This window comes from Armigeres subalbatus, chromosome 2, assembly GCF_024139115.2.
Source record: "Armigeres subalbatus isolate Guangzhou_Male chromosome 2, GZ_Asu_2, whole genome shotgun sequence".
Taxonomy (NCBI): Eukaryota; Metazoa; Arthropoda; class Insecta; order Diptera; family Culicidae; genus Armigeres; species Armigeres subalbatus.
This window is the reverse complement of record NC_085140.1, coordinates 339,322,246-339,349,623: the sequence shown is the minus strand read 5'-3', so window position 1 is coordinate 339,349,623 and position 27,378 is coordinate 339,322,246. Positions and strand designations below refer to the sequence as shown.

General features: G+C 40.8%; 1 protein-coding gene and 1 pseudogene across 2 annotated transcripts in view; one reads left to right on the top strand and one right to left on the bottom strand.

Annotated features, from left to right (window-relative positions):
• The window catches only part of LOC134212833 (angiopoietin-2), a 645,758-nt gene that overhangs the window by 58,128 nt on the left and 560,252 nt on the right, over positions 1 to 27,378 (bottom strand). The window lies entirely within an intron of this gene.
• On the top strand, positions 11,776 to 12,416 carry LOC134216988 (diphosphoinositol polyphosphate phosphohydrolase 1-like; annotated as a pseudogene).

Below are 27,378 nucleotides of genomic sequence, written 5' to 3'. Positions count from 1 at the left end.
GTGGTACGCATGCGGTTCGAAGAAAACGAATAGGTGTTGCGTCGTGCAATGTTATGACGAAGACAAATTTTTTTTCGCTTTCTTCATGCGACGAGAATGACTATTGTCAGCCCTGGATACGTCTATTAATGACAAAGGAGACCCAATTTATTGGAATCTTCTCTCACAGGACAGGCGTCCTTGGCGTGAGAGGTTCCACCACAAATCATGCATTTAGCATCCATGTGGCAATGTTTAGTTTCGTGACCCCACTTTTGGCACTTACGGCACTGAGTGGGGTGTTGGAAATTTCCCCATGATACAGGCCTTTTTCAAACTTTTCATATTATTTAGTTCACTTTTGTTAAAGTGGACTAAATAAAATTCTTGAGATATACCCCTCTGGGAAGTACCAGAGCGAGATTTCTTTTTCGTCTTAATTATTTGGACTGGTGAAAATCCAAGTAATTGAGAAATTTCAATTTTAATCTAATTCAGTGATTTATCATCACTGGGGAGACCTTTCAAGACGACTTTGAACAATCGCTCAGTTTTGTCGTCGCATGAGAAGAATTTATGCCGCTTCTCAGTTAAATACTGAAGAAGACGTTTGCGATCGTCAAAGGATCCCGGGAAAATGCGTCAGTCACCCTTCCTGGTGTGTGGCCCCAAATGGCCGGAGTGAAATGTTATGACAGCAGCTCTCCGTGGGTGTGTGCACGCCACGGAGGTCTGACCAGAAGAGGCAGAGTCATGGCTTGCTGCGCACTTATAGACACGCTGAGGTGTTAATGTATAATCACACGCTGATCGTAACTAGCTCAAACCTCACAATTTTCTTCTTCTCTCATTAAAAAAAGACAAAAAATCGTAATGATTTTTTTAAAGTTATTTACGCCAAACTAAGATGAACATGTTGCTTTTGAGAAACCGATCATTTCCTTTGAAAGTGAACTCCAAAATAAACTTGTCTGATCATCGTGGTTTTCAATTGTAGAACAACGACATGCAAGTCAATAGGTTGTATCGTTTAAATATTAAACTAAATCTCACAAGAAACATTCGATATTGTAGCAATAATATAAATATCTCATCTTCTTCTTCTTCTTCTTCTTATTGGCATTACATCCCCACACTGGGACAGAGCCGCCTCGCAGCTTAGTGTTCATTAAGCACTTCCACAGTTATTAACTGCGAGGGTTCTAAGCCAAGTTACCATTTTTGCATTCGTATATCATGAGGCTAACACGATGATACTTTTATGCCCAGGGAAGTCGAGACAATTTCCAATCCGAAAATTGCCTAGACCGGCACCGGGAATCGAACCCAGCCACCCTCAGCATGGTCTTGCTTTGTAGCCGCGCGTCTTACCGCACGGCTAAGGAGGGCCCGCACCGCACGGCTAAGGAGAGCCCTCTATCTCATACTGTCCATTAAATCCAACTATCAGCCTCATATATAGTAATATCAGCAAGCTGACCTTCAACATATCGCTTCCTAACAACCGCTTAGAACACGTGTTCCCTACATAATACGCGACCTCCAGAGAAGTCGTGGGCTGAGTAATGATGGGTTGCGAAAGACGAATCTTGATTCATACTTTTGTCCCTATTTTGTCCCACAAATCTATCACAGCCATTAGATTTGGACCTATGTAGTGAATGAAGAACAATACATTTTGAGATTTTGTCAAGTACAATGAAATCCAAACAATTCAAATCCAATCCAAATTCAATTGGAATTGGAATAAAATCTAAGTCACAAATTGGATTGTTCCAATGAACATTCAATCCTTATCCAATCTTAATCCAATCCAAATTCAATCTTAACCCGTTCCAAATCCAATCCTTTACAAATTCATTCCAAATCCAATCCAATCAAAATCTAATCCAAATCCAAATTCAATCAAATGCAATCCTAATCCAAATCTAATTCAAATCTAATCCAAATCCAACCAAAATCTAATCCAAATTCGTTTCAAGTCCATTCCAATTCCAGAAACCTTTATGCAACATGTGTGCTGCTCGGGAATGATGGAATATGAAGCAGTTCATAATGGTTTGCTCAATCTAACGCGAACTCATTTTTATCCAAATTCTAAAAGCCAATGTGGGAGGGCCGCAAGCAATATGCGATTCTGCTAGATGGGTCGCATGTACAAGTGGTTTGAGAACATCTGAACTAGGATATGATATTTATCTAAAATTTCGCAGAGATATCATACTTAACTGAGATAGCATAAGTATATACCTAAATTTTAGACTTGTGTCAACCAATACTTGTAGCGGCCAAAATGGCGGCTAGCATTCCGCGGCTTGTTCCCCGACTCCTTGCAAACAAAATGGCTTATGCGCCACCTCCGAAGAGGACCACCTGTCGTTTTCTACGATGCCCGGCTAGATACTGACCGAAAGTCAGCTACTAAATTCTCGGAGATGAACGGGAACAAGCAAGCATTCTAATTCCGACCCGAATGACCTGGAAACGCAGACAATCGACACCTATCTAGCATAGCATAGCAAATTCCACCAGATAACCGAATTCCATCAACACGACCTAAGTTCGTTATCATCACTGGCAGAAATTCCCCAACCTCTTCACCATCATTCCACTTTGGAAGCCGGACAAACCAGACATTACACGGACAAACTAAAACTACTCGAACGTGAAACACACTTAAGCTTTCTTAACTATCACTAATACATGTTTTACGGAAACAAAGACTTCATCAACGACGTTTATTTAACGGATTACTTAACCTAGGTATTTACAACGGTCATTCCGACCGGCCGGCTTAATTTCCCCTGTTCACATCTGGCTACCTAACGTGTGCGGTTTTTGCCTACTCTAGCTAATATTGTGTGTCTGTGCTAAGGTGCTTGCATGCAAGGCTTTCTACTCACGGTCTTTCGGGGCTTACGCTTTCAAGCTCCCTTTTGCGCTTCCTACGACGACGACGGCGATGGCTGCCACCGGCGATGACTCGTTGAGCTACAACCGAGTTTCACGTTCACGCACGAGATTTTGGTGGTTTTCTCGTGCCGTGAACTTACTGGCTGGGCGAACGATGAACGGAATAGTCGCCTGGAGTGCGTTGAGGGCGTTCGCGACTCCCTTCCGGCCTCAAACCGCCGGGAAACTTTGCTTCCAGAGCGTAGACTGGATGCGCGACGAAGGGTGGTGCGGCGGCTAGCTTTTCGTCTGCGCTTTGTGCGGTATTTTTGGGTTGGCTCTGAATGAAAAAGCCGTAGCTTGCGCTAGGCTAGACGACACAATTAGCACATATGATGACACACAATTAAAGTCATTTACCTTTGAACTCTGACACAACATTTTGATAAGAAAATTATTTTGAGCTTTTAGTGGAATGTTTCACCTGTCATAAGACGAGTTTGAACAATTCCATTGAATTCCACCATTAATTGTATCCTGACAGATACGTATTTCGACCTCAACAGTAAGGCCGTCTTCAGTGTCTTGTACTTGACTCGACTTCCGAGTCGAGTCAAGTACAAGACACTGAAGACGGCCTTACTGTTGAGGTCGAAATACGTATCTGTCAGGATACAATTAAGTGGTGGAATTCAATGGGATTGTTCAAACTCGTCTTATGACAGGTGTCTGACACAACAGTTCAACACGCACAACTTTTACCGCACAAACTTCGATATCTAGCTAGGGTCTTTACGGGGAAACATTTAGAAATAATTACTACTAACTTAAGAACACTTCACGTTTTAATAAACTTACAACAATTACACCACGGAAACTACACAACTTCGCGATCCTTCTTCTACCACGGTCTGGGACAAAGTGGACGAGACTATTTCTGAAATCCCTCAGATTAAACTGTCACGGTATGGTTTTAAGAAACGGGAACCCAATGGTCTCCGCTTACTATATTCGAGAGATATCAATTGTAGCTATCTCCTTTTGCTTTCGAATCGAAATTAGTTTACTCATCTCATTCCGTTATCGTGTCGAAGAATTCAATAGTTGCCTTTCAGTGTTCTCTATCCAGGCAACGAGAGCACGAATAGTGATTCTCGAATCGCTTCGCGCATCAACCTTGCGTAGCGAGATACCTATTTACGCTTCGAAAGTTGTATGCAATTTCCAAGTATTGTGCGTTGTGTGGTAATTTATTTTGTTTAATTGTGCTTCGCGTTTCTATGTTCATGTAATTTACTACTTTTAAGATTTTTTATATAATATTTACATTTATTTAGAATGCCTAAGCAAAACAATAATAACAAGAAAACAAATAACTGTTAAATAAATAAATAACGAAAACGGCTACTGTTACATACTATTAGCCAATAACTCCAAACTTATGACTTTGTGAATGCTGGCAACTTTTTTTTTTAGCTTCGTGAATGTTGGATATCTCATCCAACGGGTAGTTCTGCTACGACCACTAAATCAGTTAATTCTAAAATAAACTTCAAGATAATATTTTAAGCCTTCCAAACAACTTTGTAGCAACAACGTTCCATAGATCTCCATATCTCTCAGATTTCGATAGAACTTGCTAAAGTCGTCAAGTGTATGCATTTCAAACTAAATTTATTTTAACCAAAATCAATGCTTCTATGACCCACCTTGGGATTTTCTAGATGGTCAACCCTTTTCCCGGCAGTCTCCCAGAGCCAGAGCCTTGAGGTATTGCAAACCACAAACAAATTTCCAGCGGTCTTCCGCGCTTTGTGATTTTGTTTCATTTGCTAATCGATTGGTTTTCGGCGAGAAATAAAACAAATGTTTGCCAGATTGTCCGGACGTTTCGGTCGATTCACTGGCCTTCGACCATCTTCTGCGGACTCTAAAATACACATATATATTGTCAAGAAAAGATAAATAACACCAAATAATCACTTACAATCTTCCTGCCGCTTCCTTATAAGACGGTCATTACTACTACTAGTTGTTTACATCTATTCTTATTGTTACGTATACTGCTATTGGGGATTAAGCTTCGTTATAATTGAGTTATAGGCGGTTTCAAAATTCATTACATCTTTTGTTTGTTCACAACTTTATCGTCCCTCTAATTTTAATGTAAAAGGTTTCTGCTGTCAATCTTTTATAACTATTACTAATTTGGTCAAGTATTTTTGTTTTGTCGAAGTAAAAAATATGTCCCTCTTCTACAGTGTGTTGCGATAAACCAGTTCCAGAAATGTTTTTTGTTTTTACATTGTACTTGTGTTGTTCTAGACGTTTGGTTAAGAACTGACTAGTTTCCCCAATGTACGATTTGTTGCATGCACCGCACGGGACTTCATATACCACATTAGTATTTTTGTTTTTCGGTATTGGGTCTTTAGTTTTTGTAAACAAAATATCTTTAATTTTATTTACTGGTTTATAAGCTACTTTGAAATCGTGATTTCTTAAGTATGTACTTGAACAGCTTTTCTCCTAATCCATGAATGTATGGTATTGTTACAAAATTGTTAATTCCATGTGTGTTTTGTTGTAGTGAATTGTACATAAGGTGTAGCCTTTCCCTAATAACTTTGTCCACAAGAATTTTGATTTTTCCAAACCACAATCCATTTTCCAGCGGTCTTTCAGACGCGCTTGGTGATTTTCTAAACCACAATTCATTTTCCAGCGGTCTTCAGACGCGCTTTGTGATTTTCCAAACCACAATCCATTTTCCAGCGGTCTTCCAGACGCGCTTTGTGATTTTCCAAACCACAATCCATTTTCCAGCGTTTTGTGATTTTCCAAACCACAATCCATTTTCCAGCGGTCTTCAGACGCGCTTTGTGATTTTCCAAACCACAATCCATTTTCCAGCGGTCTTCTAGACGCGTTTTGTGATTTTCCAAACCATAATCCATTTTCCAGCGGTCTTCCAGAATACTCGTCAACAGATACCACAATTGGCGGAATCCTTTGCTTCTTCGCATGGATCGAATCACTTGGGCTAGAGGTAGATTCGATTTGCTCAATTTCGTCATGAATCAAATCGAACTGATTGCCTTCTAAAAGGTTTTTTCGCAGAACGGTGTCCCTGCAGGATTACCACCGTTTGTCGGAATTTTACTTCTGCAAACGAATCCGACGTAAAACGAAAGCACGGGTCCAAGCAAAGATCGTAACGGGATCACCAGGTACAAATAGCATTGAGAGGCACTTTTGAAATTAAAATAGCTTCGGGTAGTATTAAAAACTTCCTTCCGCAAAGAAAGAAAAGAATCGCACAGCACGATGCGGTCTGATTTGGACTTTGCTCATTTTTCCCATTGCAGGCCAATAATGAATAACTAATGATAAGTTGTTATAGTAATATTCGTTCATAAATGTCCTACAACAGATTATAATAGTGATTTTATGAGTGAGGCCATTTTGCCCTGTGGGTGCGTTATGCACTGTTTATTTATTTTATTTATTCGGAGTAAGGCCGAAAAAGCCTGTGTAAGAGTCTTCTCCATTCGGCTCGGTCCATGGCTACACGTCGCCAACCACGCAGTCAACGGAGGGTCCGCAAGTCATCCTCCACCTGATCGATTCACCTTGCACGCTGCGCATCTCACCTTCTTGTTCCCCTCGGATCGTTGTCGAGAACCATTTTCACCGGGTTACTGTCCGACATACTGGCTACGTGCCTGGCCCACCGCAGTCTTCCCATTTTCGCGGTGTGAACGATGGATGTTCTCCCAGCAGCTCATGCAACTCGTAGTTCATTCGCCTCCTCCACGTACCGTCCGCCATCTGCACCCCACCATAGATGGTACGCAGCCCTTTCCTTTCGTTATCCACTGTTCTTCCCTACTTTTGTCGGTTCAACATATGTACATGCAAATATGAATCTACTCAGTGACTGAATAGTTTTGCCTCCCTTCTCTTTCTCTCACAGAAATTGTATTCATTGTGCAAAGATAAAGCTTATTCACTGAGTCACTGTGTAGAAAACTGATCCGATGAAATCGAGGGTAATGGCCTGATTGTTGGCCCCTCGCTTATTGGAATGTAACACAGGCGTTGGCTGATCAAATACGTTTTCAAATAGTTTTATAACGATCTTCAAAACCATAATTTACTCTTCATGACTTCCATAAAACCGGCATAAAACTAAAATGTTACTGTGGAGCACTGATTCATATGTATCAAATCAGTAGGTTCGTGACTCGTTTAAATTGGTGTCCACTATAATCAAGCTATTTCGATGGAATGCTGTTGAATTGGGTGATTATTTGACCAACGCCTATGCCATTAGTCCATCCCATTAGTGTGGGTTTCAACAATCGGCCGATTATAATCTATTACTATCGACGAAATTGGTTGAATCCATCAATAAAATTTTCTATGGAAAAATGTTATAAATACGCGGTCATAGCCAGCAAAGTTGTCCGAATCATTTGATACTAAGCTAATGATCAAGTTAGCAGATTGTTTGCAGATCAGAGAATAAAAAACTCATTTATAACAAATAGTATTGTTTTCGCTAATTTTAAATCTGACATAAAGTTTCGCAATACGTGTGCCTGGCAATATATAAAATTGTGGCGTGGCCATAAACTCGTGATCAACTCGTCGTTGTGGTTCGCAACTTCAAAGCGTATATATACCTATCAGTAGTCAACTGTTTCGAAACCAGCAGCGCCTCGGTCTTCAAATGGTGCAGTTAGTAGCACTAGCTCGACAGACCACCAATCGCGAATAAATACAGAAAACAGAAAAATCGGGGCTCGGGTGTAAGCTTTGAAGTACCGAACGGAAAGAGCCTGCGGTTCGATCTTTTTCCTTCCTTTATGTTTCACAGTGGGAATCCTGATGGCGAGTTTAAAATGAGATTAAGGTTGTGTTGTGTACTGGAAAAAATGACTGCATTCTATATTGCTGTTGAGCTAGTCGATATTGGGCTTCGGTAACTATCTATGAAAACTGATGGTTCATGTGGTCAGCCAGTTGCCACAACAAGCTCCCATCCAGTGATGATATAATTTATAAAACGAAACACTTTTGCTAAGAAAGTTTGACCTGCTCCTATATTGCACTACAATTGCAACTCAGATGCTCCGGTGTTTTACTTTACTTTGAATTAGTGGTGGCAAAATTGGGTTTTTATTAATTATTCAATTGATACGATAAAAGAGAAAACATTGTAATGCTCAAGTGACCACCGTTCGCCTATAGGCCCTATAGTAGACTAAAAAAATCAGTTCAGATTATTAGTGTTCAGTGTTTATACATCCTAGGTTTATACAAGACCGAAAGAAAGTTATATACAGAAGTTTTTAAATTCAGTCGTTATTTGTCATAATAAATATTCTGTGTATTCAATGAGCGAGATGTTTTTTTAGCCGCAGTTTCCACACTACACTTTTATTCGATCTATTATATAATTTATTCCATCGTTCCGAATACTATTCAGAACAGGAACTCTATTACCCAATTAGCCGACATTACCGCCAATCCGGTTTTCGTTCACCAGTCGCGTGACCTACTGCAACACGACGTCCGACGTTGCGAACCCGTTCTTTGAACTAGTTCGTGTTGGGCATTCAGAATTCTGAATACACTTTTTTGCGCGCTACTTAGCCAAATGGTCTTTTGATGGACCACTAACGGGTATTGGCTCAGACATACATTATTAGACAACAGGTCACAACCAGAAATAAACGATGCAAAAAAAAACGATCGCGAACCAGAATCAAATTTAAATTCGATCACTACAAACAGCACGACTACCATGTGCGCTGCTGCCGCCTTCAACACCGCCGCCGCTGGAGACCACCGTCGGTCGTCTAATGAATTATTCATTCAGTTTTGCTCCGATCACACACGGACGGGTCTCACACAGAGAGCAGTTTGCATGAATGAGTCGTCCTAACCAGTACCGAGCAAAGTTGATCACCTGGGGAAGTAACTCACCATGGTGTGGGTCACTGGGTGAAAGCAAGAAGTTTTTCCTATGCAATTCTCATGAATGTTGAGTAATGGAAAGAGGACTAGAGATTTTACCGTCCTGCTTGGCGCTTGCTACGAGTTCTGTGGGAGAAACATTGATGTCACGTTCCACCAGCGCCGGTGTGTAGCGACAGCGAGGCAGCGAACGCAGAGAAGTTTACCGCGAAGTCTGACGTGTGTTGTTGACCATATGCTCGATGGACCAGTGGATCAAGTGATCTGATTACTCCAGTTTCGGTTCGTATTTGCTACAGGAACACGTTTAAAACCTGTTTTGGGGCTGGATTTTGCGGCGACATGAGCATTGCATAATGTTTATGTCGCGAAATTGCGAAGAAGTTCACATGAACTGGTGCAGCAAGGTGCGACATGGTGCACAGCATGATTTATAAGGGGGATCGACAAGGGTTGACTGTGTCTTGTACCCCAGAGGGAATTGTTTTGCTTGAATCATGTTGTGATAAGTTTACAGAGGAATAATGTTGCAATGGATTGGAGTGATAATGTTACATGCATAACATCATATATTTCGTATATTTTGATCGTATTTTTATTGCCTGTGGTTAATGTTTGTGGCATGGTAAATGTTGGAAAACAAGTACTTACTAGATACTTGATGGGCTACAGCTCTTCGATGAACCTACGCCGAATGGAGTATCCCTCTCCACTGGACTCGATGCTGGGCCAATCGCTTCCAGTTGCCCTGAACGTGGAGCCCCCTTAGGTCCTCTTCAACTACAGAAAGCCATCGTGTACGCGGCTTTCCACGAAGCCTGCGGCCTCTTCCGGGTTCTCTACTAAATATTATCTTCGCTTGACGTTCGTCCGGCATACGAAAAACGTGACCAGCCTACTGTAGTCTGCCGTGTTAAATAAGCTTAATAATATCCAGCCCTTTATACACCTGGTACAACTCGTGATTCATGCGACGCCGCCAGATACCGTTCTCCTGTTTACCGCCGAGTATTGTCCGCAGCACTTTATGCTCAAACACTCCGAAAGCTCTCCGATCAGCCTCCTTTAACGTCCATGTTTCATGGCCGTATAAAGCCACCGGAAGAATCAGAGTAGTATACAGCGCGAGTTTTGTTTTCGTTCGCAGACTACGGGACTTACTTACGTTCGCAGACTACGGGACTGGTTACGAAGTCCGTAATAAGCCCTATTTGCAGCTGAAATACGCCTTTTCACCTCACGGGTAACATCATTATCGCACGTCAATAATCTTCTACCACTTCAAATTTTTTACCATCCAGCACCATTTTGCTACCACCACCGCTAATGAACCCACGTTGATTGCTGGTATTGATCGTGAGTTCGATCCTCGCTGTCTCCCTCTTAAAAGGCACAAGAGCTTCTTCTACGGCACGGCGATCAATCCCGATAATATCGATATCGTCCGCAAATCCAAGGAGCATATGCGATCTTGTGATAATAGTAGCGCTTCTTTGCACACCAGCTCTCCTAATCGCTCCCTAGAGAGCTATATTGAACAGTAGATTGGAGAGTGCATCACCCTGCTTTAATCCATCTAAGGTAACAAATGACGTCGAAATTTCATCCGCAACCCTTACACTTAATTTCGATCCGTTCAACGTTATACGAATTAGTATCAGTTGCTGCCTTGAAATCAATAAACAGATGATGTGTCTGCAAGTTGTACTCCCGGAATTTATCAAGGATTTGTCTCAGGGTAAACATTTGATCCGTCGTTGATCGGACCTCACGAAAACCTGCTTGGTATTCGCCGACGAAGGACTCTTCAAGCGGTCTCAATCTGTTGAACAGAATACGAGACATAATTTTGTACGCCTAATTAAGGAGGGTTATTCCTCGGTAATTGACGCACTCCAATCTGTGCCTTTTCTTAAAGAAAGGGCAAATAAGGCCGTCCAACCAGCTAGCAGGCATTTCCTCATCTTCCCATATTCTCGACATAATATGGTGCACCCAACCAGAGTCTGCTAGATTTTAATAAAATTCTGCATTATTCATATGCAGCAACTGTATAAGAACTTCGCATATGCGAAAATTGCATATGTACGAACTGCGGCACGTTGTATAAGGAAGAGATTTGAGTTTTGGAGACATTTTGCATGTATTTGTACCTAAAGACTATATGTGTGTTTGTGATACAAAATATCCGATGTATGTATGTGTTAGTGTTGGTTTAAAAACTGTGAATGTATTAGTGACAGCTCCTCTCGCGTGAACAGTACATGTAGTGGTGAGATCACGGACGGACAAAACAAAACAAACCGAGGTGACAGTTCGAATATTATTGTTGGAGAAGCAGGACCCACTGAAGATTTCCGGAATATTTTTTAACGTGCTGGTAAAGCCAGAAAACTTCCTTTTTGCCGGATTGTGGTGCAATCAAACGGATCGAGAGGAAAAGATTTCGCGACCCCTAATACGGCGAGCTCGGCATTGGCGGTGGATGGTTGAAATTCAAACGAATTTGCGGATCCGGCTTACGGTGGGTTCTCGGAACAACGCACAACACGGAGAAGCAGTTCTCTCAAAAGCCACCCTCCAAGAAGAATGCTCTGCCGGATTCGATCAAAATTAGTAAAAATCTTTCGTTGATTGTGATCCGTAGCTAACTGTTTTTTGCCGTAACCAAAGGAACGGAGAACCTTTCCGGGTTAGCATAGAGAACGAGAGAGTGTAGTGCCCGTTATCAACACCCACCAGTTGAGATAAAAACCGTACCGGGGACGGGTCCTTTAATAACAAAAGGACAAAGCGTTTTGAATTTCGGTAGTTCCCCATTGTTTAGAACAGAGGATCAATACCCGTCGCGATTAGTCGCATAAACCCGGTCCGGAGGAGTGCTAGAACTGTGCGCAAAGTTTCTTTTGTGCGGACATGATGGTCAAGGAAAAGCCCTATTCAGCTCGAACCTACGATAAGGACGGATACCGACGACGTGCGGCTTGCATTTGTGTGCGGTCCGAAGCGGAAGCGGAGGTGAGTGGAAAAGCGTTACTAATTACATCGTCATTACGTCCCGAATTATGAATAGTTCCAGGTGGCGGAGTAGAATCGGACGAAGAGTCTTCATTAACGGGTTCTCGCGATGTCTTGAAAGACGCCGGAATTATTGGAGAGCTGGATAGATGTTTAGGAATTTTCGAAAACAGTGACCGAACCGAAGTGTTCGTTAAGGTTGTCACCCAAAAGCTGGATGAATGGGAAGATTCTAAAACTATCGGCCGTAAGCGACAGTAGTTCATCATCGAGGAAGCTCTCACGTAGCTGGCACTGCATAAGTTAACCCAGCGTCCCTATCTTCTGCAGTTACGTCATTCAAAAAATAGTCACTGACACAAAATTGCATACACGTGACTACGGACGTGGCGGATGACAAGCTCGAATGAGTGCCCACAAGTGCGATGGCGAAATCACCACCGCCACAGCCTCCCTTGACGGAGGAAGATGGAACGACTTCTATCGAAACGGAAGATCAACCGGTCGCCGACTCCGATTAACTATCGAAAACGACCTCCTAAGCCGTCTTCAACGTTATTGTATTACTTTGAATATTAGGGTAAAGTGGGGCAAGATTGCCACCCTTAGCGGTAATCCTTGTAAAATAGTAAAACTGCTTGGAATTCTGCTGATTTTTGCATGAAACACCTTTATGATGACCTGTCTTTGACATAAGTAACAATAAATACTGATAAATGACGTTTCAGTATCTTATAAACCGGGTTTTCAAAAGTTTTTTTTTGTGATACCAATATTTATCATATGGGGCGCTATGACCACCCTCTCGGGACAAGACGAGCGAGGACCAAAAATTATATCAAAAGTGTGCTAAATTTATTTAGAACGGGTGACACATTTCTTGCACTTTTTAATTTATTTTTAAACGTATTCTTCTAATTGTTGATGCTATCGGAACTCTCTGATTTTAATGGAACTTATTCAAACTTTGCACAACATCAATGATTGTAGTGGTATACAAAACAATCTGTAAATTATTGTATGAGTAAGTAAAAGCTTTCAAGTAAAACCTCAGCAATTCAAACAGTATGGGGACAGATCAGCGCTCGAGCGAATTTGGCTTTCAACACTCTATCGAATTGCGTCGTGCAACCACATGATCAAAGGGTTGTGCCGAATGGGGTGGCCACATTTCGGTACGGTGCCAGCGGAAACCACCCGTCCCACGTTTGTTTCCGAATAACTCGTACTGGAGTGTGGCGTATTCGTAGCCTCATACCGCCTCTGCCCGCGCTTGGTCCAAATAAATTCTTTCCTACCGGTTCAAGTATCATCCTACCGTGTGGCATTGCCATTCCCTTCTCCGCCAAACAAAGTAACTCAGAGGACGGCGATGGCCACTTCGTCTGAGAACGGAACAGTCTCAAGCAAGCAAATTTTTCGGTTGTAGCATCCAGGTCAGGAGCTGCTATTCACCTGATTATTGATTATCGAGCATGCAGATTTCGATGAAATCGAGCTTTTGGATCTAGTACCCGGTGAAGAAATCATGTCCACCTTCTTTAATCTTGATCTGGTCAAGATAGGTCCCTGGAATGAGATTGGGACGGTTATAAGATAAAACACATTCGCCTCGAAGTGGCGGAAAAGGTTTGCACCGTGTTAACCGCTTCTGCAAATATTAGGTGCAACGCTAATATCTACAGTGATCTACAACCTCGCAGCCGAAATTCCTAATAAAGAAGCCATGGTCATGACACCGTTTGTCTTGTTTCAATTGCTAACGATAATCACTGATTACTATGGGTCGATTCTGCTCAGTTGGTGTCAGTACTCCGCGCTAAACATTCGAAGAGTTAGAACTATTGGATTGAACATTAATGAAGGCATTGTCGGATACATGAAGGAACTTAGCATCATAGAATGGTTAACCGTTGAGCGAGAGGTGCTAATGTTAGATTTTATGTGTGGATAATATCATAAGGAGTGCATCAAGGAAACGTGTCCCGCAACGTGGCGGTTTCTAAGATAAATTTACGAATCTGCGCGTTTCATTTAACATACATTACAGTAGGGTAACGGCGGATATTATAGAAAGCCTGTGCATCGTCCAGAAAGCTCAATTTACAGCATCTAATACCATAACAGTAAAATAGGCTTTACTATTTAACTTATCCGTGGTAAGCTGGATATGATTGAGTTTGGGGGAGGATTGACAAACGACTTACAAGAGGACCCGTAATGTTGGGTAGACACCTTTACGTGGTGTGTTACGGGGTAAGATCTACCACGGTTACATTGCCAGCTACAGGCAAATCCTGACCCAACGAATACCTTCCTCCAACACCATGGTACTTATGAGGGTGTCGCTAAGTCGGTGGCCTCTCGTTAAGTAAGTACTACATCAACACTTCCTTCCTCTCCCTAAATACGGTGAAAATGGGCGTGGCCAGGAGTAGTAATCCTCATGCTTTTGTTATTTTTGTCCCGTAAATGCCCAGGACGAACTTTTAATTTTGAAAACCATATATCTCTGAGGTTTTTAGAGGTTTTTACTCGGAATTTTCACTAAAATCAAGGGGAATAGTTGTACTTTTGGGCACATGCAAACCCTCCCCCTCCGGACCCTCCCCCTTTTTATGGTTGAGAAAACTAGGTGGCCCAAAAGCGTAATTTTAGGCAGTGATATATGAAACTGGTCATATTTGGAGATTTAATAGTCTGTTTAACAGCCCGTATGCACAGAGCTATTCAATATGATTCAATTGAATGAGATTTGTGCAAATAATGTAACAAAAACTTTTTTAAGGCCTCCAATACATCTGGCATATTGTGGTGAAGTTGCTCTGAATAAATAAAAATTTTATGTGCCTGAAGCATGAACTTATAGTGAACCAACAAATCCATATAAGTCCCTTGAGCCCCATTAAAATATGTCCAACTCAGATGTTCTAGGTTCTCCAAATTATCCGAAAGTTGAGTTCAATTGGTCTACCATGTCAACTACGCCTGATATCAAACCGACAGCGACCTAGCGTGTCCATATAGGTCCTTAGTGGTCATGCAAATGCATCACCAGTCAAAAAAGTCCAACGCAGATGTTCTAGGTTGAGTTGAGTTCAATTGGTCTACCAGGTCAATTACGCCTGATATCAAACCGACAGCGACTCAGCGTGTCCATATCAGCCCTAAGAGCCCAAGCGAATGCTTCACTGTTCTAATAAGTACAACGCAGATGTTCTAGGTTCTCCAAATAGTCCGGGAGTTGAGTTCAATTGGTCTACCAGGTCAACTACGCCTGATATCAAACCGACATCGACCCAGCGTGTCCATTTAGGTGCTTAGAGGTCATGCAAACGCACCAACAGTCAAATAAGTCCAACGCAGATGTGCTAGGTTCTCCAAATTGTCCGGGAGTTGAATTCAATTGGTATACCATGTCAACTGCGCCTGATCTCAAACCTACAGAAACCCAGCGTGTCCATATCAGTCCTATGAGTCCAAGCGAATGCTTCACTATTCAAATAAGTACAACGCAGATGTTCTAGGTTCTCCAAATTGTCCGGGAGTTGAGTTCAATTGGTCTACCATGTCAACTACGCCTGATATCAACTGAGCCTTGTCCAGGAGTTGAGTTCAATTGGTCTACCATGTCAACTACGCCTGATATCAAACCGACAACGACCCAGCGTGACCATATCAGTCCTAACATCCCATGCGAATGCTTCATCACTGAAATAAGTACAATGCAGATGTTCTACGTTCTCCAAATAGTTCGGGAGTTGAGTTCAATTGGTCTACCATGTCAACTACACCTGGTAAAAACAAAAAGCAACTCAACTTGCCCATGTTAGTTCATTGAACCTTAGCGAATGTTTCGATATTCAAATAATACACTAGGTTATTTGTATGAATGTTGAATTTACTACGTAAAGAAGTCTAAGAAGTCAATATTTGAAACGAAAATAGCGTCATTTATGACTATCTCTCTATTTCTTCCTCAAAATACATTTTCATGATTATAATCGAAAAACTCGGATTTCTACCTAGCGGTAACATTACTTGAACGGAGAATATTGTTGACTACCGTTTCATAAAAAAATTTGGCACTTTTGACTGACACATCAAATGATCATCTTCCCCCCAGTTGACGGTATGTCTGATACAAAACCAAAAACAACCAAGCACGTCCATAAAAATCCCTATAAACGTAACGACTGATTGACTATTCAAATAGGTCAATTTCAGATTCTGGTTCTGGTTCTAATTCGAAAACAACCCATCATGTCCACATCTCAGAGCCTTGGTGAATGATTCACGCCTGGTACCAGACTAAGACGTGCTGGGATTTTTAAATTTATATGGACTCGCTGGGTTGCTATAGGTTCGATACAAGGCGTAGTTGACTTGGTAGACTAATTGAATTCAACTCCCGGACAATTTGGAGAATTTAGAACATCTGCGTTGGCCTTATTTGAATGATGAAGCATTCGCATGGGCTCCAAGGACACGTTGGGTTGGTGTCGGTTTGATATCAGGTGTAGTTGACCTGGTAGGCCAATTGAACTCAACTCCTGGACAATTTGGAGAGCCTAGAACATCTGCGTTGGACTTATTTGAATGATGAAGCATTCGCATGGACTCTTACGACGTGACACGCTGGGTCGCTGTCGGTTTGATATCAGGCGTAGTTGACATGGTAGACCAATTGAACTCAACTCCCGGATATTTTGGAGAACCTAGAACATCTGCGTAATACTTATTTAAATAATGAAGCTTCGCATGGGCTCTTAGGACTTATAAGGACACGCTGGGTTGCTGTCGGTTCGATATCAGGCGTAATTGACATGGTAGACTAATTGACCTCAACTCCCGGACCATTTGGAGTGCCTAACACATCTGTGTTGGAATTATTTGACTGTTAAAGCATTTGCATAACCTCTAAGGACCTATATGGACACGCTGATGTGCTCTCGGTTGGATTCTAGTCGTTATTGACCTGGTGACCTGAACTCAACTCCCGGACGATTTGGAGAACCAAGAACATCTGCGTTGGACTTATTTGAATGATCAAGCATTCGCATGGGCTCTTAGGACTGATATGGACACTCTTGGTCGCTGTCGGTTTGGTATCAGGCGCAGTTGACCTGGTAGACCAATTGAACTCAACTCCCGGATATTTTGGAGAACCTAGAACATCTGCGTTATACTTATTTGAATAATGAAGCAATCGCATGGACTCTTAGGACTTATAAGGACACGCTGGGCTGCTGTCGGTTCGATATCAGGTGTATTTGACATGGTATACCAATTGAACTCATCTCCAGGACCATTTGGTGTATCTAGAACATCTGCGTTGGACTTATTTGATTGGTGATGCATTTGCATGACCTTTAAAGACTTGTATGAACATGCTGGGTTGCTCTCGGTTGGATACTAGCCGCAATCGACCATGTAGACCAATTGAACTCAACTACCGGACAATTTGGAGAACCTAGAACATCTGCATTGGACTTATTTGAATAGTAAAGCATTCGTATGGGCTCTAAGGACTGATATGGACACGCTGGGTCGCTGTTGGTTTGATATCAGGCGTAGTTGACATGGTAGACCAATTAAACTCAACTCCCGGATAATTTGGAGAACCTAGAACATCTGCGTTGTACTTATTTGAATAATGAAGCATGCGCACGGGCTCTTAGGACTGATATGGACACGCTGGGTTTCTGTCGGTTTGATATCAGGCGCAGTTGATATAGTAGACCAATTGAACTCAACTCCCGGATAATCTGGAGAACCTAGAACATCTGATTTGGGCACATTTTAATGGTGAAGCATTCGCACGGTCTCTTAGTACTGATATGGACACGCTGAGTTGCTGTCGGTTTGATATCAGGCGAAGTTGACCTGGTAGACTAATTGACCCCAACTCCAGAACAATTTGGAGAACCTAGAACATCTGAATTGGATTTATTCGAATGATGGAGCATTCACATGGGTTCTTAGGACTTACATGGACACGCTGGGTTGTTATCGGTTTGATATCAGGCGCAGTTGACATGGTAGACCAATTGAACTCAACTCCCGGACCATTTGGAGTACCTAAAACATCTGCGTTGGACTTATTTGACTGTTGAAGCATTTACATGACCTCTAAGGACCTATATGGACACGCTGAGGTGCTCTCGGTTGGATACTAGTCGTAATTGACCTGGTAGACCAATTGAACTCAACTCCCGGACAATTTGGAGAACGTAGAACATCTGCGTTGTACTTCAACGCAGAGCAACTTCACCACGATATGCCAGATGTATTGGAGGCCTTAAAAAGTTTTTGTTACATTATTTGCACAAATCTCATTCAATTGATTTATATTGAATAGCCCGGTGCATTAGTGTTTATTTAGCACTTCTACAGTTATTAACTGCAAGGTTTCTAAGCTGCCGCGATTCGCATAAGAGTCCCATGTCGATTTTTGACGATTTTGATTTTCTTTCGAGACAATTCCAAACCAAAAATTTTCCTAGGCCGGCGCCGGGAATCGAACCCAAACACCCTCAGCATGGCCTTGCTTTGTAGCCGCCCGTCTAACCGCACGGCTAAGGAGGGCCCCGATAACATGGAAACTAATTATATGCATCTACACGAGACAAAAAAGCTTTGAAGTAGTCGTACAAACTCATTTGAGCGTTTGCCGTCTAAATCTGCAAAAAAATACTTTGAGTTGCTTTTACAAACTGTCAGTGCACAACTGAGACCAATCTGGGCATTGATGATGAGCCTATTTGGGCAGATAATGTGCATCAGCAAATGTACTAGCGAAACATGTTTTGATACACCGTTCACAACGTAGATGTTTAACGTAGAGGCTAAACATGCTTTTGGCTACAAATCTCTATAAAAACGACATAAAAACTATCAGTGCTTGTCATTAGACGAGTTAGGGAGTTAGTATTACCTCATTTATTACTACCACTTGATTGTAACTGCTTCGATACCTATTTCTACCTCAACAGTAAGGCCATCTTCAGTGTCTTTTATTTGACTCGAGTCAAGTACGAAATACTGAAGATGGCCTTACTGCTGAGGGTGAAATGCGTGTGTATAAAGTTATAATCAAATGGTGAAATTAAATGCAGTAGTGTCAACTTGTCTTGTGGACAAGTGAAGACATTGCACTAAAAAAAGCTCTAACAAATTCTCTAGTCAACTATCAGTGCACAATTGAAACTCACCTGGTAGAGTTGATGCAAAAGTATAAGATTGCTAATGTCGTTCCTGTTCGCGTGACTAACATCTAGATCACTTTGATCTGGCAGCCAAAGTACTTTTATTACAAGTGTAAAACCAATGTCGGCGATAAAACAAAACATGTACTACAACATGATGCATAATAAATTACCAAGTTAGGCTTGTGGAAGCATAATTTGAAAAAATACTTTTAATGACAACAGCGCCACTAGCGCTCTAGTATTTTTGCTTCTACTCCTGGTAGTTTCCAGTTTGAATCTGCAAATTCACAATCAATAACAAAGAATTGGGGCGCTTCTATCGACAGAAACCTTATGAACAGCACACCAGAAAACTTATGAATGATTTTGTTAACTGACCTCCAAAATACAGGTGAGAGCGATGATTCATTCTCAACCCCAGGGCCCAGACTCATTGTCACCTCCGACGACGGTAAGTTATTTTCATGAAGTAACCTCCTCAACGGATTAAATTTAATTAACTTTTTGTACAAAAAAATGGGTCGAAACAAACCTAAATAATATGTACTTGGATTGGTATCAATGTTTTGGTCTTGAGATCAATGAACTTGAATTTGGTCCTGAGGTTGATGCCTTACCTGTTGCTTTACTACCATATTACCACTTACGGTTGAAGTTCATCGAAGTTATTGCTGCACTGGTCACACCAGCCGTACTTGCTCCCGTGCTAAAGCTTCCCACCATATCTGCATTAACGGTTCCATTCCTGCGCTGTAAGTATTATGTGACCACTTTTAGTTAAGATGGCTTGCTTTCCGCCGGCGAAAGTAGCAGCACATCTTGTGTGGTTATGTGTGTTCCTTCCGGTCCGGTTAACGATATTACCGTCGCTATTCAAAAGTGAAGCATCAATCAACTGTTTCTGTTCGTTGGTCTCTGAACGAGAATCATTTGTTCGGTCTGCCCATCGCCACCAACCGACCGTCTACAGCGTTTCTTCTTCATCCAAAACCTTCATCGCCCTGCATAACTACGCTATCGTGGTCATCATCTTGATCGAGCGTGGCCGTATCAATGTTGTTGTTGGATTTGATTCTTGATAGCTATTTTACTCTCGATGCCATCCCACGCTTGTTACTCGAACTGCACGAACGTAGTCGGATGTCCCACTTTCCTATCCTGATGCTGCTGTTTTGCTGTACGTGACGTTACCACTAGCATGGTCCTGGTGGTTAGTGACCGGGGTTGTAGTTAACACTTCCGTTAGAAGGGTAGCATTGATGACCAGCTAATCCCCACAAACGTAACATTTCTGCTGCTTCAAAACTAAGCTGTTGGTTGTCACGACTGACATGCTCGTTTGATTATTGATGGGCTTCTTCTGGATTATCCTCGTTTGGTTCCCAGGAATCCCGGTCACACTAACGGCACCACTTTGTAGGAAGCTGTTTCTTTTACGCACTGCCTTCATCTGCATCGTGTTAAGCACTGTTGCACCTTTTTCTTCATATTACTTCTGCGCCGTTGCACTGATTCCTATGCTGCTAGAGCTAACTTTCCACTCAGCCCAAATCCCGCAGCAGGCCAACAAATTATGCTTCTCCTTCGGCTTCGACGACGACGTTTAGGTCCTGGTGGATGTCCAAAATAATGGTCACTTTGAGGCGAACGCTGCGAGAACTGCGGGAAAACGTCGTTCCGCTGCTACAGGAACCGTGCCCGAAACCCGATTATGTATTCGTACGTTACACTGTCGCGGCGCGGCGGAGGAAACGTAAAACAAAAATAGGTACTTTTTAGTTTTTCAAATGGCCACCGATCCGGGAGCGGTGGGAGCCGAAGATATTTGATTTTGCTACTGAGTCGCCTTTGCTGACTGAGGTGCCGGCGGTCCCGGACATAATATCTGTTGCTCACAAACACAATGACGAAGTGTATATTGCACACGGCAGATTTTTTTGTTAGGCACGTAATTCTAGTGTAAGAGTGTGGGTATAAAACAAGTATGGAGAGATCCGAGCATGTTTCGCCCGTTATTTATGTGTTGATACATGCAGTGTAGAGTGCGGAAGATCAATGTGTTAGTTGAAATCAAGTGAGAAACATATTATACAAGAGCTCAGTAGATTTTGTTTATACATTTCTTGCATTATTCATATGCAGAAACTGTATAAAACGAACTATACAGTGGATGTCGGTAATTTTTGGTTTGGGTGTGCAGAACTTCATAAAGCTGCTCACTGCCATGTTTGAGAAGTTCAGCCGGCAGCTGGTCCTTCCCCGTAGACTTATTGTTTTTCAGCTCTTTAACAGCTTTTTTAACCTCATTTAGTGCTGGCGACTCCACCGCTACGCTTATCTAGAGAGTAGGAGGTTAAGGCTTCGAGTCCCTCAAAGACACGTGGATTCTTTTTCGCAAATTTTATATCAATTTGTCCATTTCGCACCGCATCGTCGCTAATATTTATTCTATTCACCGATGCACCGTCACTTCCACTATTTAACAAAGTCTCGAAGTGTTGCTTCTACCTGGCAGCCACTTCGGTTTCATATGTCAGCAATTCCCTTGTTGGTCGTTGCACATAACGGGAGATGGCGCTGTCTTTCTCCGCACGCCATTGACAGACTTATAAAACTTCCGCATATCGTTCTGCTCCATTTTTTCTGCGCCTCACTAATAATTTGCTCTCCTTTGATTTTCATAAATTTCAACGTTTTTTTCTATACTTATTCTTAATATTTCCATACATTTTCTTAAATTACCACGGAGCTCCATATATTTTAAATAATCTCGCATAAACATTTATAAACAATCATCTTGTCATAAACGATTTACCTAACCAAATGACAATTATTGATCTTCACTTTCAGAAACATTGGGTGCTGACGAAGATTCTGAAGCAGCATCACACTACAAAGTCTAATATTACTACAATTCATTATTTCAGAAATATGCTGCAGATTGCAAAATCAATGCAATTGTTTTGCCAAAATCTATTTATTCATATTACATTCAAGAACAAAACACCACCTTTTACAATATCAATACCAATAAAAATATAATATTTACGCTTTTTCGCCAAGAAAAGCACCCTCAAAAACCCATCCAAACTCCAACTCCAGATACCTATGAAGGTCGCGCGAGTTCTCTGCATATTCTTAAGTAGGTATCTAGTCAACACTTCCCACCCAAATCCCCACTGATCGTTGAATGAAAAACATGCTAAGCCCCAGGCTGTTTTTCTGGCGCATCTAACGTCTCTATCGACAGCCAACCCAGGATAGTGTGCGGTCAGATATGCTATGCTATGCTCACTAATAACTTGTTCTTCATATTCTTTCTTCTTCCTGCGGTTGGTTCGTTTTTCGGCTGGGAAACAAGTACCCGAAGGAATATATGGACGCCGCTTCGCGGTCCTTAACTTATTATTCAGGAGGTCTCATACCTACCATTCATTCCCGCACAGCGGCGGGCCCTCATACAAATGCCGGGCAAAACCTAATATATTGTTCGAACTTCTCACCAGAGTAATTTTGGAACGCTGAATTCATTTTGAGTTAGAATTGTTATCCGACATATGTTATGCTATTCAAGTACTAGCTCCCGGGAAGTTTGGTTCGGTCGGTGGGCAAGTCTTAAGACTATTTAACAGTACAGTTTTCCCACAGACGAACCTATTTTACTTCGACCAAACCAAATTTCCTGAGGGCGGAGTCAAAGTTGTACAACATGTCGGAGCCACTGGCGGCGCCAGAGTTCTGATAATGGTGAGGCTACAGCATTTCTGGCGTAATTGGTTCATTTATAATTTGGCGTCAGTAGTAAGAACTATAATTGAAGGGGTCAGTTAAGCGATCAAATAATTAAAAAATATCGAGTAGTTTCAAATATTTTACGAAACATTAGTTGCATTTTATCGTCTATAAATTGTTTAGTAATAATCAAGAACTCTTGGGAAAACAACTTCTTTTCGTAAATTTCCCTACTAATTCTTTGGGAAACACCTCCAGGATTTCTCCGCAAAATTTCATGAACATTTCCAGATATTCCTTCAGGAACTCATTAGAATTTTTTTTGTTAAATATCTTGGCTGTACATATGCACATCACAGGTTTGAAATGGACAAATTGATATAATTTGCGAAAAGAATCCACGTGTCTTGAGGGACTCGAACCTCAACCTCCTACTCTAGTTAGGCGTAGTAGGAAGTTGAGGTCTGAATTCCTCCAAGACAGGTGGATTCTTTTCGCAAATTTCATATCAATTTGTACATTTCAAAACATGTGCTGTGCATATGTATAGCCAAGATATTTAACAAAAAATGGTTTTCGTACGGCCGAGTTGCCGAATAAAATAAAATTAATTGTTACTCATTAGAAAATTATTTCAGATATCATTTAATTCTTTTATGAATTTCTTCAGTAATTCCTCCAGAAATTCCATCGAGAATTCTTTCCAACATTCTAGGACAAAATTTCAGGAATTTCTAACAACGAAGGAACTCCTGAAGGAATTTTTGGCATTCTTAAATTTCTCTAAGAATTTCTTTGTGCATTCCTTTACGTTATTCCTTTACGAATTCTTTAAGAAATTTCTTCAGAAATTTGTTTTCAATTTTCGATCTCCATGATTGATTACTTATTTTGATTCCAGTTTGTTGATTGTTTCTTTATTACATAAACTTGAGATCAAATCGATACCCTGTTTTGGTGTTGTTGAATCACTGATTTTGATTACTAAGGTTGAAGTCCTTTTGGTCGTCTTGGGTAACAAAACCTACAACAGAGAAATCTTGAAAACTGTTTTTGCTGTCGACGAGAGCAAATTAAAAACTGATTTTGATGTTCGTTTTTGATTACGAAATAAGTAACTAGTTTAATATCAGTTCATATAATTTAATAATCGATAGCAAACTGCAATCAAAATTAATATTCAATCACGGAGACGAAAATTATGAAACAAATTATGATTTTAATATGATATCGATATGAAAAAAGTTACCATTTGCCCTCATTTCCTGCTGTATATTTTGTTATTTTAGCCAAAACCAAACAAAATCCACCAAACCAAAACGATATCAATCTAAGTAATAAAAATCAGCAATTCCTCACCATCAAAACAGGTTATCGATTTGTCTTAATCTTTGCTCGGAACGGGAGTCGAGGGAATGGAATTTCTGATGGAATACCTGAGAGAATTTGAGAAAACAATGCATAAGAAGGTCTGAAGGAAATTAATTTGCGGTGGTATTCCAAGGTATTCCTGAGAGGAAGTATAATGATGACTGACTGTGACTGACTGCAATCTCGATATTTCCAGGTATTTTTGGCATGATGTTTCAATTCCAGATTGAAAACAGAGTTTTTTTTCTCTACTACTGTCCGGATTTTCAAAAGAATTCCCAAAGGAATTCCTTCAGAAGTTCCTGAAGGAAGTTTCACAGGAGTTTCTGATGCAATTTTCGAAGGGATTTCTGTAGAAATCAAGAAATTTTGTTTAGGTATTCAGGTAAACAGAAATTTTGTTTGGATTTTTTCATTTAGTAATTTTTCCAGAAATTCTTTCGGAAACTTCTCCATCAATAATTTATATAATTCTTCAGTTGTTCCTTTGAACATTCCTCCAGGTATTCTCCCGAAAGACCTTTGTACTGCCGTGTCAAGCATATCTGTCCCATGTCAAAAAATATGCAACGGAGAAAAATGCGATTGAAGTTGGAAACATATTTTTTAGTTTGTAGCTAAATTGCCCCATGAAATTTTAATTAATAAACGTATATCGATGAAAATAGTGTATTTCTAATGGCTTAGTATGTTTCAAAGGATAAACACTGTTTTTTTAGTGAAATTTATTCAGTGGGACATTTATGCTGCGAAATTGAAGACAAAATTGATAATTCCAAGCATATTTGTCCCAGTGCTAGAGTATCATCAGATTACTTTGCGCTTAGCAAAAGTTTAGTTGGGTCTGGATAATAACCTGATTCAAATTAGATGCATTAGGTCTTTTCAAAGCGTATTGTAGTAAAGGGCCGTACACTAATAACGTAAGCTTTTGGGGGAGGGAGGCTCTTACGCTCCATAGAAAAAATGTATATAAAAAAGCTAACATGGGGACCAACCCCGTGAAGCAAGCACTAGTGCTTGAAGCCACCGTTTGTTGGTGTGGCGCTAGTGCTGTTCTTGAAGTTTAAAGCTCCGTTCATATTGCACCGATTACATTTCGCGCAAAATGATTTCGATCGTGAAAATTTAAGTTTCAATAACTTAAGTTATATTGTTTTGTTTTCGTTATTTATTCAGCATTTTACGTGCGATAATAGCCGCCACAATATTATTATCATCGAAATCAGCCGAAATTATCAACGAAAAAAGCCAATAAATTAATTTCGATAGCCGCCACAATTTAACATGTTCTGGTAAGGTGACGATATTCTTGTGTCGTTTGACATCGCAGTGATCATCACAATCCTCATGAATTTATCATTATTGACGAATAAAGGTTGCATGAAGACAAAGAACCCTATAAAAAATCTTCCCGACTTTCCCTTAAACTAAATCGGTTCTTGTCGGTAGTATCGACCGATCTTGGATCCGACGAATTTATAAATTATTCAACCGAGCATTATGGGATTTTTACAGGGATGCTAGCCTACGCTAGTGAGATTGAGCTTTTATGCCGGGCAGTCTGCGTTCGCGGCGCTGAGACGTGATTTAAATCTTTACACACGATTTCAACGAAATTTTGTTCGAGCATCCACGTCTGTTCCTGTGAAATAAGTTAATCAGAATCCGAATGAAAACACACATCAAGGTCCGTCTCATTTACCGAATTAAACTGGAAAGTGCAGTTCGAAAATTTAATAAACAACCATTGTTAAAAAGGCTGATGCCCCCAAAACCATTAAAACATAAATCTATCAAAAGTAATCTTGCTCTGCAAGCAGGGTTATTCGATAATTATTGAACTGCTACTATGAGATATGAGCAGGGTTTGCAGAAATGGCTCTCAATAGATAACGAACAACGATAAAAGAGAGGCAAAAACTGTTCCGAATCATAACAAGCCATGATAACAAATTTATCAAACTTGTATACAAGTGCGAAAAAGCAGAATCGGATAGGCAGCCCCCACAGAAAAATGGTGATTCTCGTTTTGTTTTCGCTTCTTTCGTGTTGGTTACTACACAGCTGTGTAAATCAAGTTGAAATGCATCATCAGAGCCAGTGCTCCCCGGATTTGGAGCTTTCTAAAAGAAATTTATCATGGGGTATAGCCTCCCGAATCAGTTCTCTATCATGACAGCTTGCGAAAAAAGTCTCTCGCGGTATGCTACATATCGTATATGTATACAGAGATGATGAGTGAGAGACTTGTTCTTTCTCTTTAGAATTCAATCCCTGGATATGAGACAGCACACCTACTTTTCAGTTGACGAAATCAATTCATCTATTTCAAGACAAAATTTTCAAAACGACTTATCTGATTTTGTAAACAAAGATTCAAACGACGATTTGACAATCTGATAGCTCTCCCACGCAAACCAACACCGCCAATAGGTAGGTGAAGGTTTCCGCTACCTGTTCATGGTGTTGGTTTTTCGTAGGAGAGACAGATTCGTCAAATCGTCGTTTGAATCTTTGTTTACAAAAGCAGATCAGTCGTTTTGAAAATTCTGTCTTGATTTGATCTTGACGCATAAACTCTTCGGTTACAAACTTGAGCTCACTACATATAATGAGGGCGTCGAAACTAAGATAAATTAATCTACTTAGCCATTGTACGTGTCATTGACAGGTGTTTTATGGAACACTATTGGAACCTTCTTCCTTTACATTTGATCTGATCCAACTGGAAGTGGATATCGCTTTCTGGATAAAATTTTGCTTTACTCTGGACCATTTGTGTGTTGACAGAATAATAGTTTTTGGAAGCATAATGGACTTAGCGTAAAAGTCAGGAGATTAAAATAATAACTATCGAGTTGCCAATGATCATGCACCGAAAAAGTTTTTTTTTGCTGACGAGAAACCTAACTATACTGCCCATGTCGCAAATGTGTAACATTTGAATTTTTGCCGATTATGAGTTAATCTTAAGAATCCTAGGTAACCTAAGAATTAAATCAGTTTAGTAGTGATTCAAATTGGGCATTTAATTTTAATATGAATCTAAGGCATGCAGACATGCTGTTGCACAGCTTTGTTCTATTTTCTGAAGATTGAATCACGAGATTCAAATATTTCTTTTATGTTTTGGCGATTGAAAACTTTATTTTTACTACGGAATCCGGATCAATGCTCTTTGCAATAA